Source organism: Lactuca saligna, chromosome 5 (assembly GCF_052625555.1).
Source record: "Lactuca saligna cultivar CGN05327 chromosome 5, ASM5262555v1, whole genome shotgun sequence".
NCBI lineage: Eukaryota > Viridiplantae > Streptophyta > Magnoliopsida > Asterales > Asteraceae > Lactuca > Lactuca saligna.
Window position 1 is genome coordinate 154,439,157 of NC_136421.1, and position 19,110 is coordinate 154,458,266.

Genomic DNA, 19,110 nt, shown 5'->3' on the forward strand with positions numbered 1-19,110 from the left:
TTTCAAGTACACGATGCTAAACATATTGCATCCCTCAAACTAAGCGAGGTTGTGTTTTTGTCCCATGATTTCACTAGAATAAAGGGAGCCACAAATGCATTATAACATGTATAGGCTCAATTAAACATGCGGGTCTTCATGCAATCATCAAACATAACACTAGCATTATTCCTAATTGTTTTTTACCAAATTTTATAAATTAAGTCCTATCAATTTAATGCAAAAAAAATTTAAATTTTTTACTAATGTGACCAACCCCCTACCCCACACTTAATTCATTCAATGTCCTCATTGCATACTATGCATGATAAAAAAACATAAAAGTAAAGAGAGAATTGGAACAAACTCCCCTAGGATAGTAGTCGCAAGGTTGATTTTCTTCTTTGAAAGCTCCATCTTCAATTGACTTTAGACATGGGAACAACTCATCTATGTCTTGGGTGTTAAATCTCGTGTGGAACAGCTCCTAATAGGTAGGAAAATAGTCTCGAAAAATCTTCGGGAATTAACCTTCAAAGAATATGAGTAAACCTGTATCATATGTGGTAAATATCCATGTTTTGATAGTGGAATATTGAGTGACTCGCCCAGTCACTACGACTTATTGACGAGCATAAGAGATTTTAGCAGAAAAGTCGTGGTTTCGCAATCGGACTCGCCGAGCCCAAGATATGCACTCGACGAGTACAACGCGGAGTGATAAATAAATCTTCTACTTTTGAGTTCGTTTCTGATGTGGTTGGGTATGGCAATTTAGTGTCTCTCCTTCAATTTTATTTAATAAGCAACACTCTTAAACCCTCTTTGATAACGGACTTGACCTTAAACTCAAAACTTGCACATTCTCTTTTAGACTTGACCCTTACTCTAGCCTTGACATTTGAGACTCTTGCATGCATCTTAGCTTCAATTTGAAAAGATAATAGCAACCACAAGTGATAAAAAAACAAACTCCTATTTTATCGTCCTAAAAAGTTCCAAACCCACAAAACAAATAAAAATAGTTTTCAAACATCCAAATTAAAATAAAACAAAACATCAATCTTCTTCCTCCTCTTCGTGTCATCCAACTCCACTTCCACCAGCTTGGTTTCTTCTTTGACTTACTCTCTCTTCCCAACTCGGAACGTAGGGATATCTAGGCTCGGGCCTAGGCACAATGTTCATTTATTCAAATAAATAAACAAATGATTCGTTATGATAGTTCATGCTTCGTCCAAGGTCATCCTGGTACCTTCTCAATTGCATGTTGTACCAATCCGTGGGTAACTATTCTTCCACCAGAATGACCGGTGGGTCCTCTCGGACGACCTCTCTTTTTTTCTTTACCCTTCTTCCTGGCTCTTCGGGCTCCAATACCGCATCCGCATTTGGAATTCGAAAATGTCCTCCACCAAAATCTTCAATGATCCTTGCCCTCCTGAATAAAGTGGTGCTAAATGTAGGAGAAGGAATCATTGTTAATACCCGTGCTGCCCTTTGGTCCAAGATTCCATACATCCTAGCTAGCTTGGTAACAAACATGCCCCCATTGATTTTGGAAGTGATCCGCTCCTTGACCACCCCCTCTACTAAATATTTTGCCATGCAATATGGCGAATTGCAGAAAAACTTGGGAGTGATAATGCTCCACATATAGAAAATATCAAGAGTTGGCACCTTATCATCATCCTTTCGCATGTTAATAGTGCTTGCGATAAGACGATGAATAAGGCGATGAATTGAGGAACAAATGCTCCCCTCTTGAGCAGATGATGGAATGTAGACCCGGTTGGCAATTGTATTTCACCAAGTAGATGCAACCACCTCTTCAGGTTAGTCTTTGTGACAGTGCTCCAGGAATGTCTCAAAGTTTTCAGACATAATAACATGGTGATCATAAATTCCCAATCTCCATGCGAGCTCTGCGATACTGCATTGGCGCAACTCCCCTCAGAAAGTGATGATGATTGGATTATAATAATCTCTACTACCTCAGAAAGAGATGGTAGAAAAGAACTCCCAACACAGTTCTTGGTAAACTGGCTCTTGGATCTTGAACAATCTACTCCAATCGTCACAAACTATTGTCATCCCTTCATGTTCAAAAGATTTGACTAAATAAGGGGTCAACTCTTCCTCCAACCCAGTTTGCCCCACCCGATTCCAGTCGATTTCGTTGGGGCATATATTTCTTTACGTCTTAACGCTCTCAGCTTGTTTTTTGCACGATCAAGTGAAGACTTGGAGGTTATTTGAGGAAAAGTTAACCATGGAAGGTCCCCATAGCCACCTCCCCTTGAACTTTGTCCCTGCCTAGACATAATTCCTGCAAAATAGAATAAAGAAAACCAGAAACAAAACGCAGAGAAATTAAGAACAACAAAATTTTGGGTATCTACAACCCGGACTCGCCGTGTTCACGAACCGACTTGGCGAGCAGGATGAACTGTGCGAGTCCAGTCTAGTTCGGGTAAAATTAACTGTCCAAATCTATAAATTAATCCAGGGGTTTGCTTCGGTATGTTTATTAAGCATATATATATATATATATATATATATATATATATATATATATATATATATATATATATATATATATATATATATATACACACACACACATAGAGTTAGGTTCAAATGTTTTTGACAAGTACTGTGTGCCTAAATGCACCAATGAGAATTCAGGAAACAATAAATCATTAATTAAATTAAAAAAAGGGTATAATAGTAAACTTAGTATATCTAATTATGGTAAAAAAATCATTAAATTAATCTCTCCTTAATTAGTTAAACCCTAGAAAACCAACATCCCTTTATCAATCAGTCGTCGCTCACAAACTTATCTCGCCTCCACACCGGCGTTTCTTCGATTTCGCCACTGTACAACATCGTCGATAGCAGATTGATACCAATTCATCGATCAATTCATATTCACCGGTTCATTCATCTACTACGTCTCTATTTTCCCGTTCGAAAAATATATGATTTTCATTTCTTTTACTTCTTGTTTGCTAGCGATTCTTCCAATGGATGCTACTATTTACGATTCCTTTTCATCTATCCAGGGCATTTGTTTGCTCGATTTTTCCCATTAAACCTTTTTCATTCAACATTGAGAAAAAAGAGTCGATAAATGTTTTGATTTAATAATACTTGGATTTAATATAATGAATACTGAGAATTTATGAAGGATTTATACAATCAGGTGGGTGGCGTTAATGGGAAACGATGTCTTTTTGCTGTTAGTGTGCCACCAACAATTTTTATGGATTTTTTTGGTTAAGTTCGAAACTCAATTTACTTTTCCTTTTTCCCAAATCCCGTCGACATAATAACATTTGTTTTTGTGATAAGTAAATAGAGTAAATTACCGTATTGATTGTTCATATGATTTTTATGTTGATGTTCATTTGAATTTTATGTTTATGGTTCTCAATTGGAATTTTATTCATTCATGATTTATACAAAATTTGGTGATTTAGGGAGCACCCTAAAAGTGTTTGATGAAATGCCAAAGAGAAATAGTATCGTATTGATCGCTCAACAACATGTCATGGCCTCAAATTGTATTCATGGTTAGTGATGAATTTTTTATCGAATGTTTATCGATTCTGCATATCATCTCCATTGTTCTATTGATTTATGCATTTTTTATTTGGATATTTTTCCAATAGAATGCATATGGTAACTGAATCTTCAATTCCAATTCTATCAGAATGGAATCACGAATTCCAATTATGTTGGAATGCAATATGAATATTTTTTATAGTTTTTATTCTCTTAGAAACAGAACACAAGAGGTATACCCTCCTGTGTAACTCATTAACTTTGCAAACTTTATTAATTAAAATGAACCCTCGTTTATGAAATTTTAATCCAATTGCTTTTTTTATTTTGATTTTGGAACACAATCATCAGTTTTTTAACCAACAAATAAGTATATATGTTGATCATTCTATGTATCATGCTATTTCAGTTTTATAGTTTTTTTTTCTATTTAGATTGTAAGGTTTTTTTTAATGCATTTTAATGTCGATCACCTTAAGCAGTGAATTACCGTAACCAATTCTGTCATAATAAAATTGGTTTCTATTATTGTTATTGGTATTGATTCTTATAGAATAACATCCTAAATAATGAAACATTACATTCTTTCAAAATAATATACATTGCAAGTTTACGGATGATTGTTAATGTTGGTTTGTAGAAATTATAGTTATATTCTATTTGAATGTATATCACATTCTATTAGAATTAATTGTTTTATTCTATTTAATGCACTAAAATTTTTAATATTTTGAAAGTTGATTATGTTTTACTTGTGAATTTAGGTTTTGAAGAAGTTGTCATTAATGTGGAAAATGAAGAAAACATGGAGAACGATATTTGTATTCTAACAGAATGTATTCTGTCAGAATTTATAAATTGTTTCTTAACAAGAATATTCTTTTGGAATAGAGTGGTGTTTTTGTTAGATTTTGATGTTTTTTTTTTTTTTTTTTTTTTTTTTTTTTTTTTTTTTTTTTTTTTTTCTTTGTTAACCATTTTTAGTTTTAAACTTTAAGAATAAATGTAATCGTCAAACCATTATTAGTCATAATTTTTTTAGAATGATTGTAATAATTGTTTATAGTATTTTTTTTTATTGATGAATGTAAATAGTGATTTTTAAAGAATAAAATTCGTATTCTTTATAAAAATGTTATTATTGATAATATGTTGTATAATTCTTTAAACATGTTTAATATAAAAAATATCTTGAATGAAACAATATCCTGCAAGAGTAAAACCACAAATATATTTACTAGTTTATTGTTGACTTTTTTGTCATTCTGACAGAATAAAATCGACTATTATTAAAAGTAACATTAAAATTTAAATAGAATTAATTTAAAAAAAATCATATTTTAAAAAAAATAAAGGAATTAATGATTCCTTAAAATCCGTGAATTTCCTTTTTTAAAATAGGTTAATTGACCAAAATACCCTTTTGCTGAAATTTCTGTGATTATATGATACATGCTACCCTATTGTAATATCATAGACCCCCAAATCATGATTGTTGATTCTATTCATCCGGTGGTCCAGATCTGTGCATTCTGGCACACAATAGTTACTAGAAACAATATAACCTAACCCTATATACATATATATATATATATATATATATGTATGTGTGTGTGTGTATGTATGTATATATATATATATGTATATATATATATATATATATATATATATATATATATATATATATAATAAATTTTGTCTAAAACAACCTAATTTATCAAGAAATCGAAACCCTAAAGGCCAAGTTTAGTCAAAATCGGGAATTTTCAGAAATTATGGATATAACTCTACCAAAGATTGAAACCTTTAAAAGATTAAGAGTTAAAATTGTTACCTTTGAGTCGAATTTGCAAGGAAACAGAAGAAATCAAGATGAGAACTTGAGAGAACTTTGCTTGTCGAGTATGGGTGGCAGCTGCATGAAGTGTTGAAAGTGTTTCACAATTAGGAAAAAACTCCTTATTTACAGAATGTGAAAAAAAAAAATTTGTATAATTACGTTGACTCGCCAAGTAGATGTACCTACTCGCCGAGTAGTAACACGATTTCGAGTTTAATCGAGATTTCTTAAATGGAATCGCTGAGTAGGTACATCTACTCGACGAGTTTTTCATTCTGTTTGATAAAAATTTGAGTTTTTACAATTGTATGCCATCAACCCCACACTTGAGCATTGCTTGCCCTCAAGCAATCATCATAAGCACAGTAGAAGATTGATAAAAGCAGATCCTAAGAAAAATGAAATAAAAATGAAAAATAAAGGAAAAAGAAAGCGAATTCTAAACTCGGGTTGCCTCCCAGAAGCACTTCTTTTTAAGGAGTCATTAGCTGGACTCCTTCCCACTTTAAGTTTCTGTAGTTCCTCCCAGAAGCAGCCCTTCTTCAAGACCTTCATCTCTTGGAATTCCTTCTTCATATCTCTTTACTCTATGACCATTAACCTTGAAAGGAGTTCCATCTCTCGATATAGGCTCAATAGCTCAATGTGGATAAACTTCCTTCACTATAAATGGACCATCCCATCATGTCTTTAGCTTGCCCGGGAAATGTTTAAACCTTGAGTTGAAGAGTAACACCTTTTTTCCTTCATGAAAGTCCTTATTACCCTTTAATCTTTTGTCATGCCAATTCTTTGTCTTTTCTTTGTATATCAAGGAACTAGTGTAGGCCTCATTTCTAAGCTCTTCAAGGGCATTCATTTGCATCAACCGGTTCGTCCGAAGTTCAGCCAAGTCAAAATTACACATCTTTAAAGCCCAAAAATCTTTATGCTCAATTTCAACCGGTAAATGTCAATTTTTTCCATATACTAACCTATATGGTGTAGTACCAATAGGTGTTTTAAAAGTTGTTCGAAAGGCCCAAAGTGCATCATCTAATTTATCCAACCGTTCCTTTCGATTTCCTCCAACCGATCTCTCCAAAATCCTTTTTAATGCCATATTCGTCACTTCAGTTTGCCCACTAGTTTGTGGATGATAAGATGTGGAGAACCTATGATGTAACCCATATTTTATCAACACTTTGGCTAATTGATCATTTGCAGAGTGAGTGCCTCGGTCACTAATAAGAGCTTTAGGAACTCCAAATCTTGAGAATAGCTTCTTTAGAAATCGCACCACCACCCGAGCATGATTAGTTGGTAATGCTTGTGCCTTCGACACTTAGAAACGTAATCGACCGCCACCAAGATATATTTATTCCCTTTGGACATTGGGAAATGTCCCATAAAATCAATCCCCTACACATAAAATATTTCACAAATTCGAATACGATGTTGGAGCATTTCATTTTGGGATGATATATTCCCTGCTCGTTGGCACGAATCACATTCTTTGACATATTGAGAAAAATTGTGGGCCAATAAAACCCAATATGAAAAGTCTTCGTAGCTTTGTAGTGTGCTCCATGATGTCCCCTGGCGGGCCCGCTATGGCAGTGTGCCAAGATTTCTTTATTTTCTTTCCCGAATACACATCTTCTTATCTTTCCCGAATACACATCTTCTTATCATTAAGTCTTTTGGAATGTATTTGGTTGCTAAGTAGTTAGCTATGTCTGCAAACCATGATATCTCTCCTGCTACTACTAAAAGATACTCATCAGGAAAATCATTTCCAATCTTGTTCTCTTCGAACTCTTCCAAATGTGGGTTTTCCAATCTTGACAAATGATCGGCAACTACATTTTCCATTCCTTTTTTATCGCATATTTCAATGTCAAACTCTTGTAAAATTAAGACCCAACATATCAATCAGGGCTTATCATCTTATTTAGCAAAAAGATACTTTAGGGCAGAATGGTCGGTAAAAACTATGGTCTTGGATAATACCAAAAAAGGGTGAAGCTTATCAAAAGCGTATACTACAACTAGCAACTCCTTCTCGGTAGTAGTATAATTCTCTTGGGTAGGATTCAATGTCTTGCTTGCATATTAGATTGGTTGAAAATGTTTAACAATCCTTTTCCCTAAAACAACACCCACAACATAATCACTCGCATCACACATTAGCTCGAAAGGAAGATTCCAATTTGGTGCTATCATGATAGGAGTAGACGAGTAGTGGTTAATCTTTCCTTTAACAAATTAAATGCTTCATGACAATCCTTAGAAAAATCAAATGGGGCATCCTTCAAGAGTAATTGAGTTAAAGGCCTAGTAATCTTCGAAAAATCTTTAATGAAGCGATGATAAAATCCCGCATGGCCAAGAAAACTCCTTACCCCTTTTACATTAGTTGGAGGGGGTAGCTTAGCTATTTTGTCCACTTTTTCTCTATCCACTTATATCCCTTTCCTTGAAACTTTGTGACCCAACACAATTCCTTCTTTCACCATGAAGTGACACTTTTCCCAATTATGTACAAGGTTTGTCTTCTCACATCTAGCTAGCATCAAGTCCAAATTAGATAAGCAATCCTCAAAAGATGACTTGAACACCGAGAAATCATCCATAAATACCTCCATAAACTTCTTGATCATATCATGAAAAATGGCCATCATGCACCTTTGGAAAGCAGCTGGTGCATTGCATAACCCAAAAGGCATGCATCTATATGCGAATGTTCCACTTGGGCATGTAAAAGTGGTATTAACTTGGTCTTGTGGGTCTATTGGAATTTGAAAATACCCCGAAAAACCATCAAGTAAACAATAATATAAATGATCGGAGAGTCTTTCGAGCATTTGATAGACAAGTGGTAAAGGGAAGTGATCCTGGCATGTGGCATCATTTAGCTTTCTATAATCTATGCGAACACGCCACCCAGTTACCATTCTTATTGGAATTAATTCGTTATTCTCATTGACCACCACTGTCATGCCTCCCTTTTTCTGTAACACTTACACCGGGCTCACCCACAGGCTATCGGAGATTGAGTAAATGATTCCAGCATCGAGTAGTTTAAACACCTCTTTTTTTACAACTTCTTGCATGATCGGATTAAGTCTTCTTTGGCGTTGAACTCCAGGTTTAGCTCCATCTTCTAAGTTAATATTATAAGAACAATAAGCTGGACTAATTACCTAGATGTCGGTTATCTTCCATGCTATAGCACCTTGCCTCTTCCTTAATACACCCATAAGAATTTCTTTCTCACGTTTGGCCAAATCAGTAGCTATAATTATAGGTTTTTATTGGCCATCTTCAAGAAATGTGTACTCCAAGTGATCTGGTAGTGCCTTAAGTTTATCTTTCATGTTCTGAATGTTGAACACATCAAGTCTAGTGAGGGGACTCGTCGAGTCCTCGGTAAAATCTGCGACTGATCGGGTTTCTTCGGATGGACTCATCGAGTCGGTCGAGGCTACCCGGCGAGTCGGGTGTTTTGCAGTTCTGATTAGATCATTATACTCAGCTTCCTCGAGTAGTCTTTCTATTTCCAGTAGGTCTCTTTCCGCATCAAATTCTTCTTCCTGTGTGACGGTGGACTTTTTTTTGGCTCATCTTCGTTCCATTCCTCCATTAACTCTTCCAACATGTCAACCGAAACTGCTGTGTTATCGCTATTCCTTGGATGTTTCATGGCTTGATCAACCCCAAAAGTAACTGATTCGTCTCCTACCCGAAGAGTAAGTTTAGAATCTCTCATGTCAACTATAGCACTTGCGGTGTTAAGGAAAGGTTTTCCAAGTATGATTGGGACTTGAGGATCCGCTTCCATGTCTAAAACTATAAAGTCCGTGAGTAACACAAACTTATCAACCTTCACCAATAGATCTTCACATATTCCTCTCGGGAATGTGACCATTTTATTTGCTAGGTGAATTTCCAATCGAATTGGCCTTGGCTCCGGAAGATCTAATTTCTTTAAAAATGAGTTGGCATGAGATTTACACTTGCCCCTGAATCAGCCAATGCATAAATGGTAGCTAAGTTTCTGAATTGGCAAGGAAACATTAAGCTTCCTGGATCACGCTTCTTCTTAGGTAGTTTGCTCAACATGGCAGCTGAAAAATTCTCATTTACGACCACTTTCTTCACCTCTTCCGTCTTCTTTCTATTAGTTAGAAGCTCCTTGAGGAATTTGGCATATTTCAGCATTTGTGCAACTGCGTCTATGAATGACATATTAATCTGGAGAGCCTTTATGTGTTCTAAAAACTTCTGGTAGTCAACTTCATTTTTTCCTTGTCTAGCTCGGGCTGGAAAGGGAAGTGGAGGCTAATATGGCTTAATAGGAGGCTGGGTTTTCTATTCAGGTGGGGGACTCGTCAAGTTCGTAACATCGACTTCGTGAATCGGCTCAGGATTCTGTGAGTCTTCATGTTCTTCTTTATCCTCTTGCACCAGCTTAGGATATTCTTGCTGAATAGGGGCCAGAGGAGTTATAATCTTCCTACTCCTAGTTGTCACGATATTTTTATGTGCTCCTTTCGAGTTACTTTCGGTATTACTAGGATGTCCACTCTGTCTTCTCTCATTCACTTATTGAGCAGGTTGTCCCAACTACTTTTCTATGTTGAGAATAGATGCTTGCTGATTCCTAAGTAAATCTTGTTGATCTTTCATCATAAGTTGGTGTTTTCTCAACATATGTTGTTGATCTTTGAGTGTAGCATCGGTATCATTATGTCTTTTCTCGGATGCAGCCGAGAATCTTGTAAGCATGTCTTCCAATTCTAATTTCTTTTCATGTACTGGTTCCTCCTTTTGATAAAAGCCTCTCTCCTTTTTCTTGTACTTTTCCTCCCTTGTCTTTTTGTACTCATCATATGGTAGCCATTCTTTCTTTGGTTTTTGCCAATTGTCATCAAACCTATCATCACTTGAATAGCACACTTGTACCTTCCAGTTCACATTCTCATCAAGGTCACAATCTTTTGTATGGTGGGTCCCTCTACCATTTTCACATCCCACTCTAATTGCATGGATGGATTGGTCCATCTTAGTCATTCTTCGGTCCATGCTTTCCAATTTTCCATCATTGCTGCCATGTCATCGGTAATAGAAATCACCGCTCCTCGAGTCAAGTCATTTCTTGGGTTATGTTATTCTCTAGAGTGCTTAGAGAATTCTTCAATTAGTTCCTTGATTACCGGGGATGGCTTCTTTGTGAGAGGTCCTTGCGAATCAAGGAGTTTCCTAGTTGTTACATTAACTCCATCATAGAAAATGGAGACTTCTTGTTGACTGTTTAGATCATGATGTGGGAAATTCCTTAGTAGTCCCTTGTATCTCTCCCAAGCCTCATAAAGCGACTCTCCAGCTTGTTGTTCAAAATTAGCTATGGCTTTCTTCAACTTGGCAATTTTTGAGGGAGGGAAAAATTGGTCTATGAATTCTTCTTTCATTTTAGCCCAAGTGGTGATGGATCCGGGAGGGAGTGATTCGAGCCAATCTTTCGCAGCTCCCTTGAATGTGACCGGTAGCATACGAAGCAAAACGGTTTCGCAAGGCACATTTGGAACATTGAAGTAGTCGGCTACATCGTTGACCTCATCCAAATGCGTGTATGCGTCTTCGTGATCTTTCCCGTAGAAGGGGATTTCCTTAAGTTGGGAAAATATGTGGCCTTTTAGTTCGAAAGTGGTAGTCGCGGGAATGATGGGTTCCATGAGTCCCGGTTTGGTATCGTCACATATCCTCTTCTTCCATTCTCCCATGCGGACTTCATCGATGTTAGCCTTGGTGTTAGCGAGTTGTGCTTCTAGATTGCTTTCTTCCTCGTATTCAGATTCGTAGTTGTAGTCTAATTCAACTTCTTTTGGATTATCTTCAGGATTCTCCAACTTGATTTCTTCGCTCTTTTGACTGCTGGTCTCTCCTGTCTTCTTGTTCTTCTACTTCCCAAAAACTGATTTTCAGGTCTTTGAAAGGTGATCTCTTTGGTGTATTAGAGCCTTCAACCACTTTGTCTTTGTTTTTCCTAAGAGCGGATTCTAGGTCTTCAAATGGAGGAACTAAAGTTGTGTTGGATCCTCGGTTCATGTAATGCCTACAAACAAAAAAAGGAAAACGCATAAAAAGAACATAAATTTAAAAAAACAAAACTGGAAATGAGCTACGGACTCACCGAGTAGGTTCGAATGCACTCATCGAGTTCACGGCTTAAACATAAAATTTTTAATAAAAATCCTATAAAAAGAAAACTATTAAAAATTAAACTAATGACTAATTTACTGAAAAAAATAACTTTGTGCAAGATAATTCACACATAACGATCGATAAAACTAGAAATTAATGATAATTTTTGAACTGTTCGCCGACAACGGCACCAAAAACTTGATATGTGTGAAACTAACTACTTTTATCCTACTTTTAATTTATGAATTCGACACATAACAAGAAGTGGACGTGTCAGTTGGTAGAATGAATTAACAAGTAGGGTATCGAACTCAGAGAATGGAAATTAATCCAACTACAAGAATTATCTAAAACAATTAGTAAAATAAAAGGGTTTTCTCTAGTTTTGCAAGACTAGAAACTTAACTAATCAACTAACAGTTGAAAACACGTAAAAAACAACTAAATTCAATGATTAAAAGGGTTTCTGTTTGGGTTCGATTCATTTACTGCTATGGTTAATTTTTATGGTAATGCAATGGAATAATTGTTATTGGTTACCGACTAAGGTGATTAGATTCACATTCGTTATTACCAATCCTTAGAAAATAAATTAATTTAAGCAGTGTTCAAGTGATTAAACTAATGAAAGGCCCTGTAAAATGGTTTGGTCTAGGTATAGTAGCTAGTGATAGGGGTTGTGTATGAAATACTTTTTTGTAATAGTTTGCGGTGGTAATGGAGTTTACGACTGTAAACTCCTTACGGCCATAAGTTGATCACGGTCATGGGGTCTATAAATAGGATGTTATGTCAGATAGATAGGTTGTTGATGCCTTCGTATTTTCTCCAAGTTGTATATGACGTTTTATTGCTTTAAGGCGTATGCAAGCTTGGTTCATTTTGTTATTTGCTTATTATTTCTTCTTTGCTTCTGTTATTTGTGTTCGATCATTGGTAGATCCGTTTCTCAGACTTTACAATTGGTATCAGAGCGAGACCAATGTCAAAGACGTACTGCAGTTGCAATTTTGCTCAAAACGATATTCGCAGCGAAAGAAGGGTTATTTTCGTGTGTTCAAGAAGTTCACGGTCCGAGCTTACGACTGTAAACTCATAGTTCATGGCCGCAAGCTATTCAAGGTCCATACACCGCAAACGATCTCTTCTCTAGCAAATCGAGTTCCTGACATAAGGCTTTCAGAATAATATTTCATTGCATTTAATTTCTCAAATAAAATAAATTCTTAACAGAAAATCATTGGTCGTAAACTAGAAGTTCTCTTAGAAAATCATTGGCCGTAAATTGAATCTTTCATTCTCTCTTTCAGAATTTAAAATTTTCACGGGCCGTAAACAAGGAGTTTACGGCCGTAAATAGTTCTTGGGCCGTAATTTTTTTTTTTCCAGCAGTAAACTCATTTTTAAATCTTAATTAATTAATTTTTGAAATTCACTGTGAACAGTAAATTAATTAATTATTTTTTTTAAAATTAAGTCATATCCAATAATTAATTAACTTTAATTTAAAAAAATGGAATCACAAAGTCCTAATCAATATCAAGAACTCGATGCTGCGATGGGAACAACCACGTTCATTCCACAACTCATGTCCGCTGATGGTTTCCCCGAGTGAAAATATAGAATTGAGAAATATATAAAGATGAAGGACTTCAAGATTTGGAAATGTGTTATAAAGGATCCACTCAGAATCACTACTACAGTTGGGGGGCAGATGGTTGACAAGAAAATTGAAAACTACACTGATGAAGATTTTGAGAGTGTAGAAGAACAAGAAAAGGCATTGGCTATTTTGACTATGGCCCTATCTCCAGACATTGCTCAAGGATTCAGAGAGTATACTTCTGCTAAAGCAATGTGGGAAGCCCTTATTGAAGTATATGAGGGAAATGAAGACATGCGAGAGAGTCGCCAAGATATGCTGAGGCAACGTTTCAACATGTTTAACTATGTGCCTGGAGAGACTGTCGAAGCTCAACTGCAGCGATTCACAACTCTCAATACGGAGATGACTGTGGCAGGGATCTTCTATACAAAGTCAGAAATTAATAAGAAGCTACTAAATTCTCTCCCAAAATCTTGGGACATGAACGTAGCTGTGATTAAGAAGACTAAGAATCTCAGTCGCCTTTCTTTAGCTGAAGTGATGGCTGTCATCAAAGCGTGTGATATTAATGATAAGCAGCGAGAGATCAATCATGTGAACTCCTACTCAGCTGCCAATCTTGGCATTTCAGCTAACAATGCTCTTTCTTCTTTCTCTTATACTCCTGCAGGTTCATCTTCTTCTACACCAGTCATTCCCTACCCACAAAGTAAACAACTTGTTTCTGCCCAAACTGCTCCTTCCTCAAATGTGGCCTCCTCTTCAAAAGGAAAAGGAGGGTGATGAAAACCTTGTCTTTGCAGTAGGGCTTGTAAATTGCTACAATGCACTTGTAGCTAGGGAGCTTCCACCTCAATTTTCATTTGCAGATCTTGATCAAATCCATCCGGAGGACGTTGAGGAAATGGACATCACATGGCAAATTGCCATGGCTGTATTTAGGGAAAAACAATTTACCAAAAAGACAGGGAAGAACAATTGGGGAATGAGCACTGATAAGAAGGTTGGATTCAACAAAGGAAAGCTTCGGTGTTTCAATTGCCACGAGCCAGGGCATTTTGCTCGTGATTGCCCACACCCCGATAGAAGGGCTAATAATGACAGAACTATGGTTGCAGTTGGGAAAAACCGAAGCATTGGTTAGGCAAACAATGAAAAGGCTATGGTTGCGCAATCCTTCTACTGGGATGATCAAATACAAGCTCTCAACTTATCTGGACCAGAAAATGCTCATCTAGCACAAGTAAGGGATGATACTCCAGCAGGGATTGTAGCAGTTGAAGACAATGTGATGAAGCTACAATTTGCTTTGATGGTATCCTTTTCCCATGAATCTAATTCATCCAAGGTAAATCTCCCATCATGCTCTAAGGCTTGTACAGATTATATAAAAACTTTACATGATAAACTAAAGACATTAGGCAATGAAGTATAAAATCTTAGGATTCTTTGTGAACTCAATGAAAAATTAATAAGAAACGTAGAAGACCTTAGATATGAAGGGTACCAACTTCGAAAAGGAAAAAAACCACTTAAAGCTCAACTAGAATCCAAAATTAAAGACTTTAGGAGACTCCAGGAAGACTACAGTAACAAATGTGAAAACTATGATTATGTAGTCAAACAAAATGCTAAGCTAGTGGCTGAAGTTGAATCTTTGAAAGGAAAAATTGAGACCGCCAAACTTGATGTTAGAAAATATGATTTCTCAAGCGAGGTGGTTGCAAATATGATAGACCAATGTATGCAGTTTAAAGGAATCAATCAAAAGGTCTAGGGTATAATAAAGTACCCCCTCCTTTCAATCATTCATATGTGTCCAAGCCCTTGTCCAAAGAAGAGATTGCCAATGAATCATTTATGGTTTATGGCAAGTCCTCTGGTTTTATTTCGGGAGGATTTATTAATGTTGAAAGTACTAACATTTCTACTTCTCTTGCAGATCAATCCTTGAATCAATCAAAGCACAAAGTTGAAGGATGTGTTTCTGAAAATAAAATCGAGTCCAAACCTGAAGTTTTCATTTTAAATGCAGACAATTCTTTTTCAAATGTTTTAAGTGATAATATTTCTTGTAGTGTTTTTAATTCTTCCGATACAGTAGCTGCTACTTCTGATACAGTTTTGAGTGCTTCTAATATGTCTGATAAATTTTTGAACAATTAGGTTGACAATTTGCATGTTTGTGATAAAAATGTTGAGATACCACTAGTTTCACAACCCTTCATGAGCATAGCACCCTCACTTGCCTCACAACCTAATAATGTTGCATGTTCCTGTGAGACAAGAAAGGGTGTTTGTAGGGAAAACGAATCTGATAAATGTAGCACAAGTTCTAACAATAACAAGCAGATTTGTTTTAATTGTGGTACTAGTGGTCATATTGCTAGAAATTGTCTTAATCGAATGTTTGTAAGTTATAATCTTCCAAGAGGGGAGAACGAGTTCAGAGGAAGGCCATTAAATAGAATTTCCTCTAGAAGTCGCTCTCGAAATGATGATTGGGCAGATGAACGAAATAGAAAAAGGGGTATTTTCACAGACATAAAAGGGTTTTTAATCATCCTGTTCCGAGAAGTCTGCCAAAAGGGAGGATAGCCACGCCAAGGTCATGCTCATCCCAAAGCAGTAGTGGATCTTCAACCAACTTCGCTAGAAGTCACACATGCTTTAAGAAGATTGTTCAACATAACATGACAAAGTTAACTGAGTTTTTCAGAAAACTTAATTATAAATGGAGGCCCAAACTTGCTCCCAATACATCATCTGTGTCCTCAGAGAAGTTTAAGTGCAATAAATCTGAAAAGGCATCGGGATCACCCAGGAAGATCATGACATGGGTGCCCAAATCTAATTAAACCCACACATTTTGCAGGGACAGTTGCGGGGAAATGTTGTAAGACCCTGGTTTGTCAACAGTGGCTGTTCCTGGCATATGACAGGAGATATCACCCAACTACACAACATTCAATCATTTAATGGGGGTTATGTCTCTTTTGCGGGTGGAGATGGAGGGAAAATCACTCAAAGAGGAACCGTGTCAAATGGAGTTCTAAGTTTCGAAAATGTGAATTTCGCTCCTGAGTTGAAACACAGTCTGTTAAGCATTTCTCAGATTTGTGACAAAGGCTATTCTACGCATTTCACTGACAAGGAATGCATGGTCTTAAAGCCAGGTTTTGTCATCCCTGAAGAATGGGTTCTCGTAAAATCAAAAAGGGATGGGAACGCCTATATTATTGATATGAATAGCAATCTCCCAGAACAAGTTACTTGTCTATTCTCCAAGATCTCTGAGCAAACTGCAATGCTGTGGCACCGAAGATTAGGTCATGCTAACGCCAAGAATCTAAATCGTCTTGCGAAAAATGAGATGGTACGTGGATTGCCCGTTAAGGACTTTATTACGTTTTAAAAATGTGTTTCGTGCACCCAAGGAAAGCACCATCGAAAGCCGCACTTGCCAAAACAGGTTAACTCAATCAGTCAGGTTCTTCAATTACTTCACATGGATTTGTTTGGTCTAGTGAACGTGCTAAGCATCAACATAAATTCTTACTGTTTAGTTGTGATTGATGATTTCTCTCGATTTACGTGGGTTTTCTTTCTCTCCAACAAAGCTGGTGTTACTGAATTGATCAAGAAGTTCATTGTACTTGTTGAGAATCAGACCAATCATAAGGTGAAGGCGCTTCGTACAGATAATGGAACAGAGTTCAAGATTTCCGTTCTCGATCTCTTCTGCACTGAAAAGGGTATCTTGCGTCAATTTAGTTCAGCTCATACACCTCAACAAAATGGTGTTGCTGAAAGGCAGAACAGAACACTCAAAGACGTTGCAAGAACAATGCTGTGTGACTCAAAGCTGTCGGTTTTCTTTTGGGCGGAGGCGATAAACACTGCATGTTATGTTCAGAATCGAGTGCTTATCAACAATGCTCAAATGAAAACTCCATATGAAATCTACTATGGAGACAAACCGTCAGTCAATCACTTCCGAGTATTTGGTTGTCCTTGCACCCTTCTTCACCTAGATGCAAACCCGAAGTTTCATGCCAAATCCGATGAAAACTATTTTGTAGGGTATACTGCTCGCACCGCTTGTAGAGTCTACAATAAGAAAACCAAACAGATTGTGGAATCCTATGACGTGCATTGGTTGGAAGAGAATGAAACAGACGCAAGAATGGGTCCGGATTGGTTGTTTGATTATACGTCACTTTTCAAATCCTTAAACGTGTATTCAAATGATGTATTTAGAACTGGTTCGCATTGGAAGAGCATCTCTAAAGATGAAGATGAAGAAGTCGTGTACAAGCTTGTATCTAAACCTTCTGATTCATCGAAAGGAAAATCTAAAGCTTCACTTGAAGGAGAGTTCTGTGACTCGCACAAGGGAGGATCTCCGGCTGCATCTGAGGGGGAGCCTTCTGCTGCAATTGAGGGGGAGACTTCTACAACAGTTTCAGGAAAGTCCTCTGCTACTCCTCAAGGGGGGCCGTTCTTGGAATTGATGGGTTTTGGTCCTAAGAACATCCTATGTGCTCTTACAAACCCTAATGCTCGGATCTAGGTTTCTCTATTGTACATGCAAGTTATCCAATACTATAAACCCTAATTCTAGCATTCAAATAATCATATTAGTCATAAGAATAGGTTTCTAATGTTACCTTGATTGTTATGTAGCAATGACAATCCCAAATCTCCTTGTATTGACTTTGGAAGGCTTAGAGTCACAATTGTCACTCCTCTAATGGCTTACAAACACGAAGAGCAAATGGAGAAGATATGAGGAGAGAGGGGAGGTATTGAATTCGTCCCTAAGAAGCTTGGGGAAGGTCTTACACGAATTCATGAGCCAAGGGGGTTTATATAGGTGTACAGATAGGGTTTCAGTCATTATCCTTATCTAGTTGCATGCTTACCAAGCAACCCATAAGATAATCCTTGAATCCTTATCATAGTCGAATTCTAAGGTATTATCACCTTAAATTCGTCCATCCTATACTTAAGATAATCCTTACCTTATTTTGTAACTATCACATAATTACAATTCAGCCACTCTAGTTTAATTAATTACACTTGATCACAAAATTAATTCCTAATTAATTATTGACCAATATTAATTAAACAAATATGATATCTCCTTTAATATATTATTCATATAACATATTAATAAATCATAATAACCTCTCTCACTCTATTTATTTCTCCAATCAAGTTGCTTTGGTGAAGGCAACCCAAAAGGACCATGCACCATCGGGTCAAGTACATACCAAAATAGTTATGGACTTAGACACTAATCCAACAGTCTCCTACTTGGATAAGTCTAATAACTATTATGCGTATGACTTCAGATCTTGATCTGCAATCGTAACTTTCCAAAGCCGCTGTTAACTCTAATCCTATCAGATACGCGTGTCCTTAAGATAAGGGATCATATATTCCTCCATTCTAGATATCGTATGAGATATGATTTCAAATCATTCTCTTTGTACTATTTCTCGATTTCCCGATTTATGACGACTGACTAATTGAACAAATCAAATTAGCCCTAGCCCGACCGAGCATTTACGTTTGTTGTCACCAAATCATCGAGGGGCCCATAGATATCGCTTTCATCCTAATTTGGATAAAAGGAACGGATAAACTTTGATACAATGCTTGCTTTCACTCACTCACCGAATCACACACAACAATATGTTTTATAACACCAAGTTACTAGTGCGTTTTCATATTATCAATGTGCAACCGACTAGCAAGATACAACTCACACATCTCGGTTTCAAGAATATAAGATGTTATCGTCTCACCAATCACTCGTGATACAATTCATGGAGTGATCCAAGTGAGCGTGGGTTTAATCCAATTCTCAAATTCATATTCATAAGCACTCATGAAAGTTGCAACAAACATTTTCTTATGTCTA

General features: G+C 36.6%; 1 non-coding gene across 1 annotated transcript; it reads left to right on the forward strand.

Moving 5' to 3' along the window:
• Window positions 1–10,687: 10,687 nt before the first annotated feature.
• LOC144999174 (small nucleolar RNA R71) lies at window positions 10,688–10,794 on the forward strand. The gene has a single exon (XR_013660695.1). It is a non-coding gene; the product is annotated as a small nucleolar RNA R71 (small nucleolar RNA).
• Window positions 10,795–19,110: the final 8,316 nt, after the last annotated feature.